The 19,467-nt window shown below is 32.3% G+C and overlaps 1 long non-coding RNA gene across 1 annotated transcript; it reads right to left on the minus strand.

The window, feature by feature from the left end:
* Window positions 1-10,526: 10,526 nt before the first annotated feature.
* Window positions 10,527-19,248, minus strand: LOC127721656 (uncharacterized). The gene is made up of 3 exons (XR_007991379.1): window positions 19,138-19,248; window positions 18,291-18,544; window positions 10,527-11,258 (listed from the first exon to the last, which is right to left on the minus strand). It is a non-coding gene; the product is annotated as an uncharacterized LOC127721656 (long non-coding RNA).
* Window positions 19,249-19,467: the final 219 nt, after the last annotated feature.

Below are 19,467 nucleotides of genomic sequence, written 5' to 3' on the forward strand. Positions count from 1 at the left end.
TAAATTATAAATAAATCCGACTCTTGATCCAAAATTATTAACATAAAAAAAGTTTGAAAAATCAACACTTAAATAAATGTAAACAAACAAGGATATGTTGTTGAATTTTTGTTAGCCGTAGAAATATGTACTTGTTAAATGTGCGGGTAAAGTGCAGTCTGCAGGTTATCCAGTCAACATTTTCTGAAAATAGCCTAAGGTATCAACATTCTTTTGACCTAAATGAACAGTTTATTTTAGATGGAATTCAGAATTAATCTAATTTTCTTACAAAAGTATATTGAGGGTCTTAGGGTTTGCCTTTTGTTCAAAAGGTTTGTTTCTTATTTTGTTTTTTGTTTTCTCTTTTATCGCATGTACATTAACATCAACTGAACAACAGTTTTATCTTTATAAAAAATTGTGTTACTTTTTGAATTTCTTATGCATATACGAAACATGAACATGCTTAACAATACTTACATTGATACAACTCAGTAATACAACAATTCTTAAAAAAATGACAGTAACCATTACCGAATTACTTCATACGAATGGAAGATTAAAAACCTAAATTTGTATTTGTTTAAACATTTGTAAAAAAAAATGTGAAACTCAAATACTAAGAAGAAATTTGATGGGCTTATCAAGAATGTTTCAATCCAGGTGTCTCGTTGAGGTCCAAAATTATTAAAATTATGGTTCTTGCAACACAACGAAACTTTCTTCTTAAAATATGATTTTACTCCATCAGTTTGTGTCTGTAGTATAAATTAGCTAGACTAATTAAACAAATATGTTCGTAATTAAACCAATAATTTAGATTATAGATATATTTTTTATTCATCTATCAAATTAGTCAAAAAAATTCAAATATTCGAAAAATTTCAAAAAGAAACAATTACCCTCAACAAACCCCAAACATATATCCCTACCGATTTACAAATGATAGTGTATTTTTCTTCCTAGAAATGCACCTGATTTTAAACAATCATTAAACAAGAGCATGTCCGGATAATGAAAAATTTCGAAATTCTGAACTGAATTTATAATTGAGCTTCTTTATTTCTGTATTTTCTAAAAAAAAAAAAAAAAACTAGACCATTCCCCTCTATTTTTTAATGTTCTAAGACCATTTTCCTCTATTCTTTATTTTTTTCTTATTTCCTGTATTTATACTCTCCCCCATTTATTTGGAGCAACCCCTACCCTAAATAAACATTCTACACAGTGGCTATAGGTCATCGCTTGTGCCGTGATACACAGATTTGCATAACAAAGGATGTCCTTGTTCATATTTATAACATATTAAATGTCCTCCTAATAATGTATCTAATAGTTGCCACTGGACGTTAAACAATCAATTATAAATTCATCCTAAGTTTTGTTACAATGTGTAAATCAAACAACATTATGAAACAATTGCAGATTTACACTGCCGAAATAATGGGAAATAATTGTACACAAAATCACTCAATCACATCTCTACGCCACGAAGTCTAGCTTTTTTCACTATAACAAAAAACATTTCATCTAAAATAATATTAAATCAAACGGTCATTTTATAAATAAAATGCACACTTTCATTAATTAAAACATATTTTCTATGAGGTATACTTCAATTGCAATTCGTTCTTTTCTTTAGTTATTTGGTTACTGTCTGATTTACGCACACCTGCCAATTTATGGTCATTTTTTTTAGGTGTGCATCCAGTTGACCATTCAGTTTATTTACGCTACATAACCGTAAGAGAGTCGTTGGTGTCCATAAACTACTAGTATTTTTTTCTATTACGAAATACGTAACCTCTTCCCGTAATGCGCCTTTAAGTAATTGTTCTTCTCTTTTGGCAAAATATGGTATTGACTCAACTGTATATTAAAGATGAGAAAAGACGAAATTTGGTAATTAAATGCTTCTTTTTTCAAAAACCTAAATGCGAAATAAATCCAATCTCCTGATATAATTTAGTTTAAACATATTTTATTTGCAAAAGTATCAAACGGGATCGGACACAAGTTATAACAACATTAATAACGGCCTCACCCTATATAAATATAAACACAAAGTACATTAGATAATGACGAAAAACATAGTAGGAATACATGTAATACAAACTACAATCAGAAACAAAAAACATATATGTCTTTGATAATTGTTACTGTTTCGGAAATCATAATTAGATATTTGACCAACATGTAGAGGCTTGATTTTGAAATTCTATTTTAATATCATCTTGGGAAGTATTACAGGAGAACAGCATACTCTTTGTTTGTCTGATTTGGATTAAAATTAATAAGATAATCTTAGAACATGTTAAGATTTGTTCTAAATTGATATTTAAGATATACTCTATTGTGTAAGGGCTAAATTACTTCAATAAGAAAGAGATGTGTCATCAGCAAATGATCAAGTTAGGCTGATCAAATTATCAGCTATGTCATTTACATAAATAAGGAATAGTAGGGGACCTAATACAGAGCCTTGCGGAACTCCTGCATTAGTATTCTCAAAAGGTGAATATGAACTTGAAACAAAAACGCTTTGTTTTCTATTTTAAATATAACTTTCAAACCATTTGTACAGTTTTTCATCAATACCGTATGCTTTAAGCTTTATTAAGAGGCCAGTATGCCATACCCTATCAAAAGCTTTCGAGATATGACATAATATAAGAGATGTTATACAGCGATCATCAAGTGACTTACATATCCTATAGTACATTTCTATTAGCTGGTGAACGGTAGAATGAACTGGAATAAAACCCGACTGGAATTTATAAAATAACTCGTTTGCTATTAGGTGATTAAGGGATTAAATACATTTCGAATAAAATTCTTTCAAATACTTTGAACAGTGCTGGTAATATTGAGATTGGTCTATAATATGAAATCAGTAATTTGTTTCCAGTTTTGAAAATATATATAGGCTCCAAGTTAAAACATTTTATAGATTTAAGAACATACAAAAGTTTTGTACATTGGTTGGATATAAAACACAAATAAATCTACATACATATATGCATTCTTGTTGTCAGAAAAATAACTGTAACACCCCAGTCCAGAGATTCCATGTATATTCTACTAAATTTACCATATCGATAATTTTACATTCGTACTTGTTACGTAATAAGATCTGTGTCCAGGTAAAACAACCAGCAGGTGGTATATATTCTAAAGTGTTTATCGCCTTCCATTATACATCTGACGATGACATTTAGCTTTAGGCCACAAAGAAAAACACAAATTTAATATATATAACATTCTGTTGAAAAATCATTTCAAAGGTAAACATTATTAAGATCATCCGCACAGGTGATGCAAATAATAGCATATATACTTGAATGCTATTCAAATAAGTTTAGTGTCTGACAATTTAATGTTTTCTGTGACTTCTATATATATATATATATATATTGTTACATAGATCGATTTATGAATTTTATCCTAAAATTAATTAACCGACACCAGAGATATATGTCTCTGCCTACACGCAGCTAGAGCAAGAAACACAAAAATGCTTCGGAAAAGAGGATTGTTTGCCAATCATTTTGAAAAATGATTTTTGATATCCTTATGATAAAGTTTCTTTTTGACAGAACTTTATTCTATTGGTTATTCAATACATTTATATAGTATCCGGCATTCATATACATGTACATGTATATAAATTATCCCTTGGATATGTTTTAGTTGATAGATTGTTGGTTGGTTAATGTCCAGTGTAAACTATTTCATACATTTTTATGAGGAAAAAGTTTCTCATTCCTAGGAACACTGTATGATATTTTGTGCACACTGTAATTTAAAGTATTAACTCCGTGTTTTATAGTCAAACAAGATAATTATTTTTTTTTTCTAATTTCTTAAAATATTTTTGAAAAATCCATATAATTTCAATCTGGTTTGGATTTGTTTTATGCTAAATGGAATTTATGACGACAAATTAAATATTATTGACTATTTTGGGATCAAATGTAAAGAGGTTTATACATGTACTTAGGTCTGTACAAACAGGGAAACAATATACTAGTAAGTTTAAGACCAATCATACTTCGTTTAGATGCGACACGTCTTCCAAATTAATACAGTTTAAAACTTTTTGGAGGGTGGGGGTTAAAAATTGAAAAGTGAAACTTTTTTTTTTGTTATTATTTACTTTGCACTTAATCTGATTATACAAACCTCTTCCTCTGAGCAAATTCTTCAAGGAAATCTATATTCGATAACCCTTTCAATTATGATTTGTTTTAAACCGATTTAAACGTACATTAAACGGAACTTAAACTGTGGGAGATGTGGGTTTAACGACATAAGACAGCAATCAAACAAAAACAAAAACGCATAAGGACATCTACTGGGTTCACCAATAGAAAGGTGTATACACACTGGGCAACATTCCAATTTCTAAATCTTCCCAAATTCATGTATTATTGTGAATAAATTTATCCAGAAAAAAAAATACATTCTTTGATTTAACAGAAACAATAAAAAGATCTGGCATTAAAACGCGATTCTCAAAATAATTTAACAATTGAGGAGAAAGCCTGAATATAAAAAAGTTGCTAAAAACAATTTAAAGGTACCAATCTTAAAGTTTTACTACTTAAATGCCTATTTTCTCCCTTCTTTTACCCAACTCAAAAACTTTCCCTGGAGCCGTTGATTTATAATCCGCAGAATATTTCCAAAACTTTCATGTACTAGTATATTATTATGATGCCGTCATGTGTTTTAACAGTTATTGGCCAATCAAATCGGTATGCATCGTTTAATCTGCACGTTCGGTATGACCCTTTCGTTGTTCGGGTCAAGTAAGGTCACCGGACCTGTGCAGATTAAATGACATATACCGATTTGCTTGTTGAATACTGTGGAACAAGTAACGTATTTGTGTGCCCAGTTGACGAAGGATAGTTAAAAGTATTTTAACATGCAGGGTGTGTTTCCTAGGAATTAACCTGGCAATAGTCTATATGATGATTTTGCTTAATCCAATAATGTACTGCGAAATAAATATTAAATAATCGTATAAATAAAGGATAAGGATAAACCCTTATTGTTACAATATTGCCGAAAACAATAAGACATTGATAAACATTTTGGATTATTCATGGTTGACTAGATGTATAATCAGTGGCACGTGTCCTAACTGTAGAGAAAAGGGACAGGAAAGTATTAAACAGAAATTGCCGGTTTGTCAAATTCTTATTTAAAAGATTCACTGATGCAAACAGCTTAAAAGTGTTTCAGTAATAGTTATTCCATGCGGAAGCGGTGTGTCAGTATAGGATCATCCCGATGGCCGGAGGCCAGAGGGTGATCTTACACTGACACACCAAGTCCGAATGAGATAACTATTTTACATCCCAGCTATTCTAGATTAGATAGAAAAACCATTTACGCTTCATAAACTTTAGTTTAGAACGCCACACAATCATTATAATATACTGTATATATTACTATATAGTATATACCCTTTATGAACCCCGGACACAATGTTTAAATATGTTAAATTAACAGGGAGTTTGTATCCAGTCGTCCTGGTGAAGGGGTATGAATTGTGGGCCTATATGCTAAAGGTCTTGAGTTCAAATCCCAGCATAGACACTGGATTTTTTCTACATTCATTTTTCCTTAGAAATAGTTCTAAGTTTTATTGTGGATTTGACATTCCCGCCAAAATGTTACAGTACAAAGGAAATCATGCAGAACAAAGAAACTCAAGCTAGTGTGATCTGGTAGAACAAAGGAGCATGGATGTTATTTATTTGATCTCTGTGCGTATACGATGATCATAAAGTGTGCTGAATTGCTCTCTCCACCAAAACATCTTACTACAAAAATGTATAGCAAGTTATACTTTGATATTAATGACTTACCAGTATTTTTTTCTTTATATTTCTGGTGAAATTGGTCGCTGAGCGGCTTTAACATACACCAACAAAAAGGATATGGGATAAACGTCAATGAACCAGCAACCCAACGACCAAAATGAAATTTAAGAGGCGTCTAACTAGTTTGAGCTTGAGAAATCATTCAATGCCATGTGATTCTATTTAGGTTGGTGCGTTTTTCGATTTATGAAAAAAGTCAATTTGAACAAAATAAAGAAAGGGAAAATTCTCCAAAAAAGAATACAAAAAAAAAGAAACATGAAATAGAGTAATAATATAAGTTAACAAATACGTACCTAGGTGCATTTTATAAGACAACCTTTTAACTTATTATTATCATTTTTTTTTTTTTTTTTTAATTGTAATTTTATTTTTATTTGTGTTCAATGTTAACCGATTAAGAGTCCTCCTAAAATGTAAAATTCACTTTAATGGGTATTTCTGGTGTATATATCACACAAACTATCTGCAATATACGAACATGACAGGACTGGGTATTGTAAAAGAGGGACAAAAGAAAACAGAGGGACAGTCAAACTCATAGATCGAAAACAAACTGACAACGTCATGGCCAAAAATAAAAGACAAACAGACAAATAATAGTACAGATGACACAACATAGAAAACCAAAGACTAAGCAACACGAACCCCACCAAAAACTGGGGGTGATCTCAGGTGCTCCGGAAGGGTAAGCAGATCCTGCTCCACATGTGGCACCCGACGTGTTGCTTATGTTATTACAAATCCGGGAAATAGTCTAATTCGGTAAGTCACATTCGTGAAAAGGGAGGGTAGTGTAGTTACGACATAAGGAACATATCCGATATCATCTGTGAAACGGTTATTCCATAACGGTCAACCAACTCGTGATGGCGTCCGTAAAAGTAACAAAGGGATGACTTCAACTTCACCATTTGGAACTCTTGGTTTAATAGCTTCCTTGTGAGCAGCAATCCTCTATCAAGGAAATCTTGATAGGAAACACAAGTCCGGGAATATCGTATCAATTGGGAGACATATACTCCGTATGCAGGCGCTGCTGGAATGTTGCTACATAGAAATGGAAAGTTCACAATTGGGAAGCTGAAATCATCTCTTTTGTCGTAAAGTTTTGTTTTCAACCGACCCTCATTGTCAATTTCTAAATGTAAGTCAAGATATGAGGCAGAGTTAACTGTATCTGTAGTATCCTTTATCTCTAGTTCGATGGGATAGATTCGTTTAACATAGTCACCAAATTTTGTATTAATTAGTGAGAGAACATCATCGTTATAGCGGAACGTAGACTTAAAGGATATTGCTATCTTCTTATCTTTCTTCTTTAGAAGTTCCTGTATGAAGTAAGCCTAATAATAATAAAGAAACAAGTCGGCAAGAAGAGGGGCACAATTGGTTCCTATTGGAATTCCGACAGTCCGTTGAAAAACACGTCCTCCAAACGTAAAAAATATGTTGTCAATCAAGAAATCAAGCATCTTGATAAAGTCAGTGTCAGAGAATTTTTTGTTTGAATCAGAGTGATTCTTTACAAAGTAGGATTTATCCCTCCCCAAGATAAGATACTTGTATCTATGTTCGCCATTCTTTTTACTGAAACAAAGTAATACCAACTCTTTCAATTTGTCTTTTAGTTTGGAATGGGGAATACTTGTGTAAAGTGTAGAAAAGTCAAATGTTTTAATACTATTGCAAGATGAGAGAATCTTAGATTTTATGTACTCTAAAAGATCTTTTTTGAATTTTTTAGTATCCACATCTGATTCACGCCACCTCTAGAATAGGCAGTTTCACAATAACTTTGAAGCAGTTTCACAATAACTTTAAATTTACTGAAGAAAGTTTAATGTCACATTCATATCCCCGGGCGAAGATATTACCAGTTTGTCAGAACGGTAAGATGCAATTTGCGCCAACTATCGTTTTGAAAAAGGTATAAATCTCGTCAATCTCTTTTTTTTTTTTGTATAAATTGCTTATATATAACTCTAAACGATTTACCTATATACATGTGAATGTAGGACAGAAAGTCACAGGACAAAAAGTAACGTGTTATAGTATTCTTTTATTTATCTTTATTAATATTACTTTTACTGTTAAGTCTGGTTTTTTTTAGATATCCATTTGACGTGACGTTGTGTTATGTATCCCGTCATACTTTGAACGACACAATTATTTTATTTATTAATATTACTTTTACTGTTGAGTCTGTTTTTTGTGATATACATTTGACGTGACTCTGTACTTATGTATATCGTCATACTTTGTACCACACAATTATTTTGTTTATTTATTAATATTACTTTTACTTTTAAGTCTGTTTTTTGTTATATTTATTTTACGTGACTCTGTATTTATGTATCCCCTCATTCTTTGAACGACAAAATTATTTTATGTCTACCTGTGCGAATTTTAAACGCGCGATTTTACGCCAGTACTTAAAACCTTCCGTCCTTTATGGGTGGATTTTACATAGATAAATAAAATCGTATAATATAAGCAAAATGAGGATGTTAAATTTGATGTATGCCTTTTTGTGCTTCTTCGTTATATTTGTTTGTTTTTATAGTGATTGAGATGATAACACAATGTTGACTGCTACCCCTATTTTTGACATTTTTACCTATTGTGTCTGGTTTTTTTTTCACGCATCGTTGTCAATATAATGGAATTTGATGCGACTGTTATACAAGTGAGAGGTTTAGCTAGCGATAAAACCAGGTTCAATCCATCATTTTCTACATAAGAAAATGCCTGTACCAAGTCAGGAATATGACAGTTGTTATCCATTCGTTTTTTGTGTTTGAGCTTTTGATTTTGCCATTTGATTATGACTTAAATTTTGAAATTGACTATGAGGGTCGGTTGAAAACAAAACTTTACGACAAAAGAGATGATTTCAGCTTCCCAATTGTGAATTTTCATTTTTAAACCTAGAGTTCCAAATGGTGATTTTGAAATCATCACTTTGTAAAATTTACGGACGCCATCACGAGTTGGTTGACCGTTATGGAATATCCGTTTCACAGATGATATCGGATATGTTCCTTATGTCGTAACTACAATCCCGTTCCCTTTTCACGAATGTGACCTACAGAATTAGACTATTTATCCCTATTTGTGACCTTTTTGCCTATTGTTTTTGTTTGTTTTGTTCACACATCGTTGTCAATATAACGGAATTTGATGCGACTGTCATTCAAGTGAGAGGTTTAGCTAGCTTTAAAACCAGGTTCAATCCACCATTTTCTTCACAAGAAAATGCCTGTACCAAGTCAGGAATATGACAGTTGTTATCCATTCGTTTGATGTATTTGTTTTTTTGATTTTGCAATTTGATTAGAGACTTTCCTTTTTGAATTTTCTTCGGAGTTCATTTTTTTTGTGATTTTGCTTTTCACAGACAAATAGTCACGGACAAAAAGTCACAGGACAAAAAGTCCTATTCAGTTTTGAGACTATTTTTCTTTGAATAAGAAAACACTTATTAAAAAAATTCTTGAATTATTATTTATTGCATATTCAATGTGCGCAATGAATATACAACTGCAGATTTGTTTTGTTTCATTCCTTCGCAAGAATAATATAAACAACAAACAAACAATTGAAATTTGAAATTTGGCTGATTATTTGTCATGGCATTTATTCAACAATTTTCAACAATATAAACCAACAAACAACCAACATCAACAAACTGGCTTACACGTTAAAACTTGATGACAATTGGTCACTGAAGGGAAACCAACAGTAAATGCATAACAATTTCTAGCTGCTGGGCAGATCCATAACAGCTTAATGAACGATATTTGAATAAATCACTGCCAGTTGAATCATGTTGATGATGATATACAACGCACTTTCCATATTGAACGGAATGCCATGACGATTGATATTCTCTTTTTAATTATTCCTGCAAATTCCTTAAATATTCAGGTTTCATTGGATCTGCCGATGAATATTGAAACGTCTGACAATTTTGATGATACATGACAATCTAATTGGAACATTCAATACATTTGGATCTGTTCACCATGTAATCTGAAAAATAAACTAAAAACAGCAGCAATTTTGTTTGTTAAAGGAAGGGAGGGTGGGTTGTGCAATCTTGTTGAAAAATACTCGTGGAATGAAAATTTACCGGGAACACGTGTTTATATATGACCAAAGTCCACGAGGCGCTTCAAAGCATATTCTTTCGTATGTTTAAATATATGGTTGTAAGTATTTAAATGGCAAAACGTAAATAATGGACTGACGTACATTTGAAACACAACAAACAAATAAATGTATTGTTAATGCAATAAATCATTTAATTGTTAGATCATTAAATTTTATTATTGCATATTCAATGTGCGCAATGAATATACAACTGCAGATTTGTTTTGTTTCATTTCCTTCGCAAGAATAATATAAACAACAAACAAACAATTGAAATTTGAAATTTGGCTGATTATTTGTCATGGCATTTATTCAACAATATTCAACAATATAAACCAACAAACAACCAACATCAACAAACTGGCCAACAAGTTAAAACTTGATGACAATTGGTCACTGAAGGGAAACCAACAGTAAATGCATAACAATTTCTAGCTGCTGGGCAGATCCATAACTATCTTAATGAACGATATTTGAATAAATCACTGCCAACATTGGCATTTTAGTGAACTCTCAATCAAATGCTAATCCGCCATGACAATTGAATAAGCAGCATAAATTCAATGAAAATATAATCAACTAGTTGTTATTTTTTTCAACATACAACAAAAATAAACAAACAACATCATTCATGCATCGGATAAACAGAATTATTTGGTATATAGTAAAATTGTTCTAAAGCAGTTTGAAATGAATTCAAAAATATATCATTGCCAATAAACGACAAATGGACGCCATCATGACTAAATAAAGATTGATGTTTGTCTTCAAAATCAGAATGAGTTATAGTGTAACCCCCAGTTTTATTTAAATGTGATTTAACTCCCCTATTTATACGTTTCCTGGTTACATCCATTGCTTTCAAATCTTTTGAATATCTCCATTTCAACCTTGGTAAAATGCTTGAAAAAATAATTTTACCTCCATTCACCATACGTGCAACTATATCTAGCATAAATGTAATATCAAATAAAAGTTTTGCACAGTTAACAAGTCCAATATCATTGCCACCACAGTGAAGCAAAACAGCATCTGGTGAACCGCAACAATGTATCAAATTCTCTACTATTGGTACAACGTTATATACTGACATACCGGACATTCCTGCCCACATCAACTTGTAGCCTAACTTATGCAACCCCAAATCATTTCCCAAAGGTCTTATTTGACTATGTGATGAGGCTTTGGCAACCAAGGAGGATCCAATAATCCAAACCACAAAAATGCCTGAAAACAATTAAAATTATTTAATTTACCAAACGACTTAGCTTTATATATGATTTAAAAGAATTAGAATTCCATCCCCCAAGGGTTTGTATTTCTTCATCCGTTTTGCCTTCGAAGGCTGCAGTAGCTTCAGCCCCTATTCGGAATGAATGCTTATTAAACTCCTCAGGATTCAAACTAATAAAATTCAAAGCAGACCTTAAAACAGCTAAAAACTGAAAAGGAGTCAATTTATTATGATTAAGATGACAAAAAAGTTTGCCTTGAGAATCTGGACGTAACTGTAAGTTATCTTTTAACATTTTGACAACACACAGTTCGTTATCATTATCATTTGAAGACAATATTAAAGTTGTTGAATAACCAATTTGATCCGTCTTTGAAGACATTATTGTAACAAAAACTTCAGATTCAATATCATTAAATTTAATATCTGATATTTTTAAAACATGATTATCAGCATTTTTGTTAACATATGTGATTTCTCCAATTCTCATAAATCCAAAAAAGGCTAAAGCAAATGCTGCCCTAAACAGTTTTGTCTCATAAATTGACTTACAAACATGGTGAAGAATTAATATAAGCCGTTTCAATACATCAACAGTAATAGGTTTTCTTGAATCAACTCTTTTACCCAAACGCTGCATACCTTTTAACATTTTTTCCAAAATGAATGATTTGCTATAATCATTCCAATTATTAATTTTCAACTTATGATTAATTCCTGATATATATGTTTTTGCAGTGGTGTAGGAATAACCATTTTTTGAAAGATATGCAACGTAATTAATTATGTGATCAACAGGCGGTGGCCAACTTTCCTCTTTTTGAAAACTGGATTGAAATTTATTAAATGAACAGATTGCATTTTCATACACATTCGTTGTATTTGAAGAAACAGAGTGTTGTAAAAGTTTATTCACTTCGTCTTTAAAAGGTTCCTGAACTCCACTGGAATTGGATGTGGACAATCGTTGGCTAGTGGTGCTAGACGTCGAAATTTCTGAAAATTTGCACGAGATAATGCATCAGCAATTGCATTGTCCTTTGACAAAATGTGAACAGCTTTAAACTGAAAATTACCAATAAGGGAACAGTAAACAATTAATCTCAAAATGGACATAACTCGTTCAGATTTGCTTGACTTTTTGTTTAAAATTGTAACGTGTAAACCCGAGCGATCAAATAGTTTCGTACCGAAATAGACAAATTCTAGTTTCCAAAGTATATCCCGAAATATCTATCAGAATCGTTATTTGCAAGTCACTCAAATATTAAACAATGATAACCAAAACACATATATATAACGATGACACAAGAAACACTTGCAAGCGCACTATAAAACGGTTGATTTATACCACAGCCAAGTAGAATTTAGAAAACAAACACAATTTTCAAATATATCTTTGTACAGCACAATGAAAGAAAAACAAGTCAAACGGCACTGTCAATCTGCACAGCACAATGGAACAAAACAAATGAACGGCACTATCAATTTGCACTATCTGTCAAATAGATCACCTGGTAGCAAAATGAACACAATAGGCTATAATCACTTTAATACAACATAACAGAATACTCCAACTTTGCGAAATGAATTATTTATACTATACACTATTCAAATCAATTAACCCAACTATACCAAATAAAGTAGCAAATTGAACACTATATATTTTCACTGTCAAATAGCTATCACTTATTTATTCCCTGGATATATTATCAGAATTCCGAATCTTAGAATTATTACTAATAATACACACTTCACTTGGAATTCACTATTTTAATCCAAAGAACAAATTATACTCACTATTCACTATATATAAATATATCCGTTCAGAATGTTCTATACACTGACACTGAACTGCTCTCTCTGCGGTCTTATATACTACCTAAATGGACGAGTCCAAGTACCAATTTAAGGGTTGTCAAGAAGGTATACTTATCACATGACTGTTAACAAGTCTATTATCAATAAAAGGGGTGTTTCAGTACTTAACAAAGTGTGCTCCTTATTTAGGAGGAACTAAATGTAACAAATGAACAGTTTGGCATGCTTTAACCCATTTCACTCCCCGGAATTATTGTATACCATAACAAAACAGGTATTTTCGTTACATTACCCACGCCTCAAAAAACCATGCGTCCTCGCATGACTCCTTGAATACATCTGATATGCTGAGAAATCATCTATCAAAGTGGTCATGTTTCATACCCAAACGCTACCATAGTACAGGCACTATTTCCATTGGACATATGCACTTGAATGTACATTCCAGCCTCGTCAACTATAGATACGTTTGGTTTTCTGCCATTATTCATTCTACGAATGACCCTAGACGATCCGTTGTCATTTGATCGAGGGGTTTGGTATCTATCCCCTCGTCCACGTCTATTATATCCACCACCTCGGCCTCTATGGAATGAATTGTCGTGTGGTTTTCGTTGTGGGCATTCTCTCACAAAGTGACCACTTTTACCCACATTGTAACATTTCTTTTCATTTGTGAGATTTCCCCGCGAGCGTTCTCCGTCTTTTAACTTACCCATTTCAATTGTAAGTTCCTTAATCATATTTTGAATTGATTGCATGCCCTGCTCTAGTTTTTCTACTGCAGTATTTGTATCTGGGGCTGCAACAGGGATGAGCTCATTCCCCTCTTCTTTACTATTATAATCGGCGGATCGCAAATAACCACGATGAGCTCTGTTTGATTCTTCGGCTTTATTGAAAGCTTCTAATTCTACAGATGGTTTAACTGCTTCATCTAGACTTTTGGGTCTTGATTGTTTTATTTTTAATCTCATATCAGAGTCGTACAAGGAATCTATGAACTGCTCTAGAGCAAGCGTTTCACGTACGTCCCTAGGTGCCGTTGGATATGCTAAGTTTGAGAGCCTTCGAAACACTTAGCCTAATTCAGGCAAAGACTCTGTTGCCTTTTTTCTACGCTCCCGAAACTGAACCCTTATAGTTCCGTTTGACTTGGTGGTGCAAACCTTTCTTCCAATGCAACCACAAGACTATCATAATCACTTCGAACTTCTGTTGTTAAATCACCTAATATTCCTTGTGCTTGGCCACGTAATGACACTGCTAAGTACAAACCCATTTGTTCATGTGACCAATCATTGACTTTTGAAACCATATCAAAATGAGATTTATAATCGATCCAAGAATTACCCCCATCATCCGTAGCGGGTTTAATTTCAACACCTTGGTTAGGATTTTTCATTTCACTAGAATTGTCCCTTGTAGACCTTTGTTTCTCCTCTACTAGAATACCCAAATTCGAATTTCTCGAATTACTAAGTGGCATATTTGTACTCAGGGGCTGACTAATATGACCTTGCTTGTCACCAGAGTTTCTATCTAAACTATTACTATAAGGGAGAGTTTCTGAATTTGTTGAAATGCCATTTTCTGATGTGACCTTAGACCTTGCACCAAATATGACTTTGTGCCCCGCTTCATCAGATCTCAATGGGTTTGTTTGTATGGCTGTTTCAACCCCAGAATCACTTTCCTGTGCATTAGTACCAATTTTAGGTGTTGAATGCATAAAACTTTTTCTTTCTTTTAAACTATTTTCAAGGTGTTCAATGGCTGATGTTATATTTCCTATTTCACTATTTAAATCAGACATGTTTAATAAATTTACTCACCAGCTTTATAACTCTTTCGGTCTTTAAACTGTTGACACACAACGTAGTCTCTCTAACTACAAAACACGATCAAATTATATATACTATAGCAATGATATTAAACGAACACAAAAATCACAAAACACAATTCAAATGAAAGATATATTTCTAAAGAATTTAGAATCCCACCCTGCTGCCACCAATTTGTAACGTGTAAACCCGAGCGATCAAATAGTTTCGTACCGAAATAGACAAATTCTAGTTTCCAAAGTATATCCCGAAATATCAATCAGAATCGTTATTTGCAAGTCACTCAAATATTAAACAATGATAACCAAAACACATATATATAACGATGACACAAGAAACACTTGCAAGCGCACTATAAAACGGTTGATTTATACCACAGCCAAGTAGAATTTAGAAAACAAACACACTTTTCAAATATATCTTTGTACAGCACAATGAAAGAAAAACAAGTCAAACGGCACTGTCAATCTGCACAGCACAATGGAACAAAACAAGTCAACGGCACTATCAATTTGCACTATCTGTCAAATAGATCACCTGGTAGCAAAATGAACACAATAGCCTATAATCACTTTAATACAACATAACAGAATACTCCAACTTTGCGAAATGAATTATTTATACTATACACTATTCAAATCAACTAACCCAACTATACCAAATAATGCAGCAAATTGAACACTATATATTTTCACTGTCAAATAGCTATCACTTATTTATTCCCTGGATATATTATTAGAATTCCGAATCTTAGAATTATTACTAATAATACACACTTCACTTGGAATTCACTATTTTAATCCAAAGAACAAATTATACTCACTATTCACTATATATAAATATATCCGTTCAGAATGTTCTATACACTGACACTGAACTGCTCTCTCTGCGGTCTTATATACTACCTAAATGGACGAGTCCAAGTACCAATTTAAGGGTTGTCAAGAAGGTATACTTATCACATGACTGTTAACAAGTCTATTATCAATAAAAGGGGTGTTTCAGTACTTAACAAAGTGTGCTCCTTATTTAGGAGGAACTAAATGTAACAAATGAACAGTTTGGCATGCTTTAACCATTTTCACTCCCCGGAATTATTGTATACCATAACAAAACAGGTATTTTCGTTACAAAATATTCACTACTGCCAAATTATCAATGTGAAAAGTATGTTTTTCTTGTAAAATTGATCAAACCACAAAAATATTGCAAGTGCTATTGGAATGATTTCAAGGTATGTTATTTCTTTAAATATTTCTGAACTATTCCATTCTTTAGGCCACTCGGGAAAAGTCAATTTACCATTAAGATAAGCTGCACACCCTTTACCTAATCCACCAGCACTATCTGAATATAGTTCAAGATAAAAATTTGATATCCGTTTTATATCATTTATATACGAAATCCCATTAAACTGTTCCAAAAATAATTTCCACATTAGTAAATCATTTTTCATGCCTGATGTCACCCTAATAAAGTGAAACGGTTTTGAAACTTTGCCCATGGTTGAATACAAACGACAACTAAACACTCTTCCAGCAGGTAGAGCCTTTGTGCAGAAAGCTAATAAACCACATATTGACTGCAATTCTTTTAACGTTACTTTTTTCATGGCTGACAATTTAATAATTCTGTCTAAACGTTCTTCAACCTTTTTATGTGGCATTTTAACAAGCATGTTAACCGTATCAATTGTAAGACCCAGATATTCAATCAGTGTAGTTGGACCTTCAGTTTTTTCATTTGCAAGTGGGACTCCTAAATTTTTGCAAATTTCATCATACTGAAACATCAGTTGTTCACATTCATCAGAATCTGATTTGCCACCAAATAAAAAATCATCCAAATAGTGGTCTATATTATTTGAACCAGACTTGCTTTTTAAAACCCAATGCAAAAAGGTTGAAAACTTTTCGAAAATAGCACATGATATTGAGCAGCCAATTGCCATTGCCTTGTCTATGTAGTATTCATCTTCAATTTTAAAAACAAGTAAGTAAAAATCTCCAGGATAAACCGGAAGTAATCTAAATGCTGACTTAATGTCCATTTTGGCTAATTTAGCACCTTTTCCAAGTTTCTTAACCATATTAACAGCATTATCAAATGAAGAATATTTAACCGAAGTAAACCTTTCATTAATGAAATCGTTAACACTGCTCAATGGCGGATATGATAAATGGGTAATTAGACGAAGTCCCCCAGTTTTTTTAGGAACTAACCCAATAGGAGAACATCTGAGATTAGATATTGGTCGTTTACAAAAAGGACCTGCTATTCTTCCTAATGATATTTCAGGTTCAATCTTAAATCTAGCTCCAACAGGATTTGACAAAACAGATTTAAAATTTTTTGATTCAAATGGAAATCTTGTCCATGATAATTCAAACTAAATCCAAATTTAAAACCATTAAACAAAATTTGTTTGTCCTGTTCATTAGGATAATCTCTTAAAAATAACTGTAATTGTTTAATATTTATAGGTGAATGTCCCATCTTCCAAATATCATATCTATCCTTTGACAAATCTGAAAGAAAGGTTAATTTCAATTCATTTGATTAAATCTAGGTACTGAATACCTTGTGTTAAATGGTGGTCTATATCTATTTTGCTGAACAAATGAAGGCCTGTTTTGTCGAAACTGGTAAGACATTTGAGGTCTATTTTGGTTAAACATTGGTGGCCTCAATAATCCATAATGAAAACCTTGGTTACCTTGTAACCTGTCAAATCTAACACATGATAAGGCTGGATGTTGTAATGAACATTTCATACAGTTATGTCTATAAAAACACTGAGATTTCTGACAAAATCCTTTAAAGTTAAAATCATAACAAGGTTTTTGTAAGTTAGCCTGATAGACTACATGATAAGTTGTGCCTTGCGATCCCTTTGCAATTTATTTCAACCAAAGAAAGCCATCAATCTCTGACCAAGACTTGGAGTGATTTAGTGATACACGTAATCTAAATTGTCTATCATACTGGTAAACTCTGTCATAAGGAGCATCTGATATAGCATCTCTTATGATTGACATGTATGTAAACAAGTCTTGTGCTAAGCTAGCATGCTTTTGAAGAAGTATTTTAGAAAAATTTGCAAAAGCTTCAGTCCATAATTCAATGTTATTTATAATATTGACCTTTGAAGGTTTATTGGAAATGACAAGCATTCCATTTTCAACAGTAACAATTGTTTCTGGTCCACATTGCTATAATATTGACTATTTTGTTCGAGTAGAATACCAAAATCAACATATTCAAAATTCCAATTTTTTTCTTTTATTTGTTGAGAAACAATTATATCAATTTCATTAGCACATGGCATTAACAAGGGACCAGTATTATTTAAAGTATTACCCGGTCCAGCCTGAACTGCTGTAGTTTTCAGCTGTTTCTGAGGTGGAGGCTGATTATTGGGCTCCACAGGTTGATCTGCTTGCTAATGCTCTGGCGCAGCACGCCTTCTATTTCCACGTCTACCTCTGTTGACCACTTGGACAACTTCCTCAGGGACGGGTTCATCTTCGGGTGCAGGTTCTTCATGAGCAGGTTGTTGAACCCTAACGTCGTTTACCCTGGGCCGTAATCTCCGACGATATTCATTCCTTCTCCTAGGCATTTTATAAATGAAATCAATATTAGTATAATATTTATAAATATATAAAGATGTTCTAATTTATAAAACAGATTACATTGATGCTTCGGCTGCATATAGATAAAATTGTGAATTTAACAACTGTTCCGTACTTGAAATATATATACAAATATAAATGTGTATATAAGTACGCATCTTAAGTCAGCTAGAAGTGTATAATAACCCGCAGTAATTTGGGCAGCAGTTGTAAATGCAATATATTTGTAATAATTGGGCGTTCCATAACTTGATAACAGGTATAATATAAGTGTCAATTTATTATATCAAATTTAAAGACGGCTATATACATGTATGTACAATAACATCCAGCAAACTGAACAGCAGTTGATTTTATAATTAAATAAATGCCGTTACATTTGTAATAATCGGGCGTTCCGTAACTTGAATAACCGGTATAATGTAAGTGTGAATTTAAATCAATACAGGTAGATAAAGTACGCGAATTAAAATAACTAAGCGTATAATCGTAAGCAAGCCTACACATGCATTTCATAGCTAATTAAATGAAATATTCAATGCTACAATGGTAAAATAGAAACAAAAACTTACCGATAAAAATACCATGTTTAAGAACTGTGAATTAAATGCAACAACCAGAAGTCAATGAAATTAAACGGTAATAAATAAGCATATATTTAAATTAATATTGAATTGACATAAAACAATTCATGTATTTAATAGTGAAAGTAAAGGGTAACAAAATTACGACCCTGTGCAAACACGTGTTAAATTTAAAGTTACCTGTTTTACTTTATCGTTTATCGTTACAGGTAAAAAGTTTGCTCTTTAAATGTAAACCAAATTATTAAAGTGAATTTAAATGCACAAAAGGAAACGTATTTAAAGTATAATGAATAAACTTAATCAACTTATCTTATT

Source organism: Mytilus californianus, unplaced genomic scaffold (assembly GCF_021869535.1).
Source record: "Mytilus californianus isolate M0D057914Y unplaced genomic scaffold, xbMytCali1.0.p SCAF_12, whole genome shotgun sequence".
Classification (NCBI taxonomy): Eukaryota; Metazoa; Mollusca; class Bivalvia; order Mytilida; family Mytilidae; genus Mytilus; species Mytilus californianus.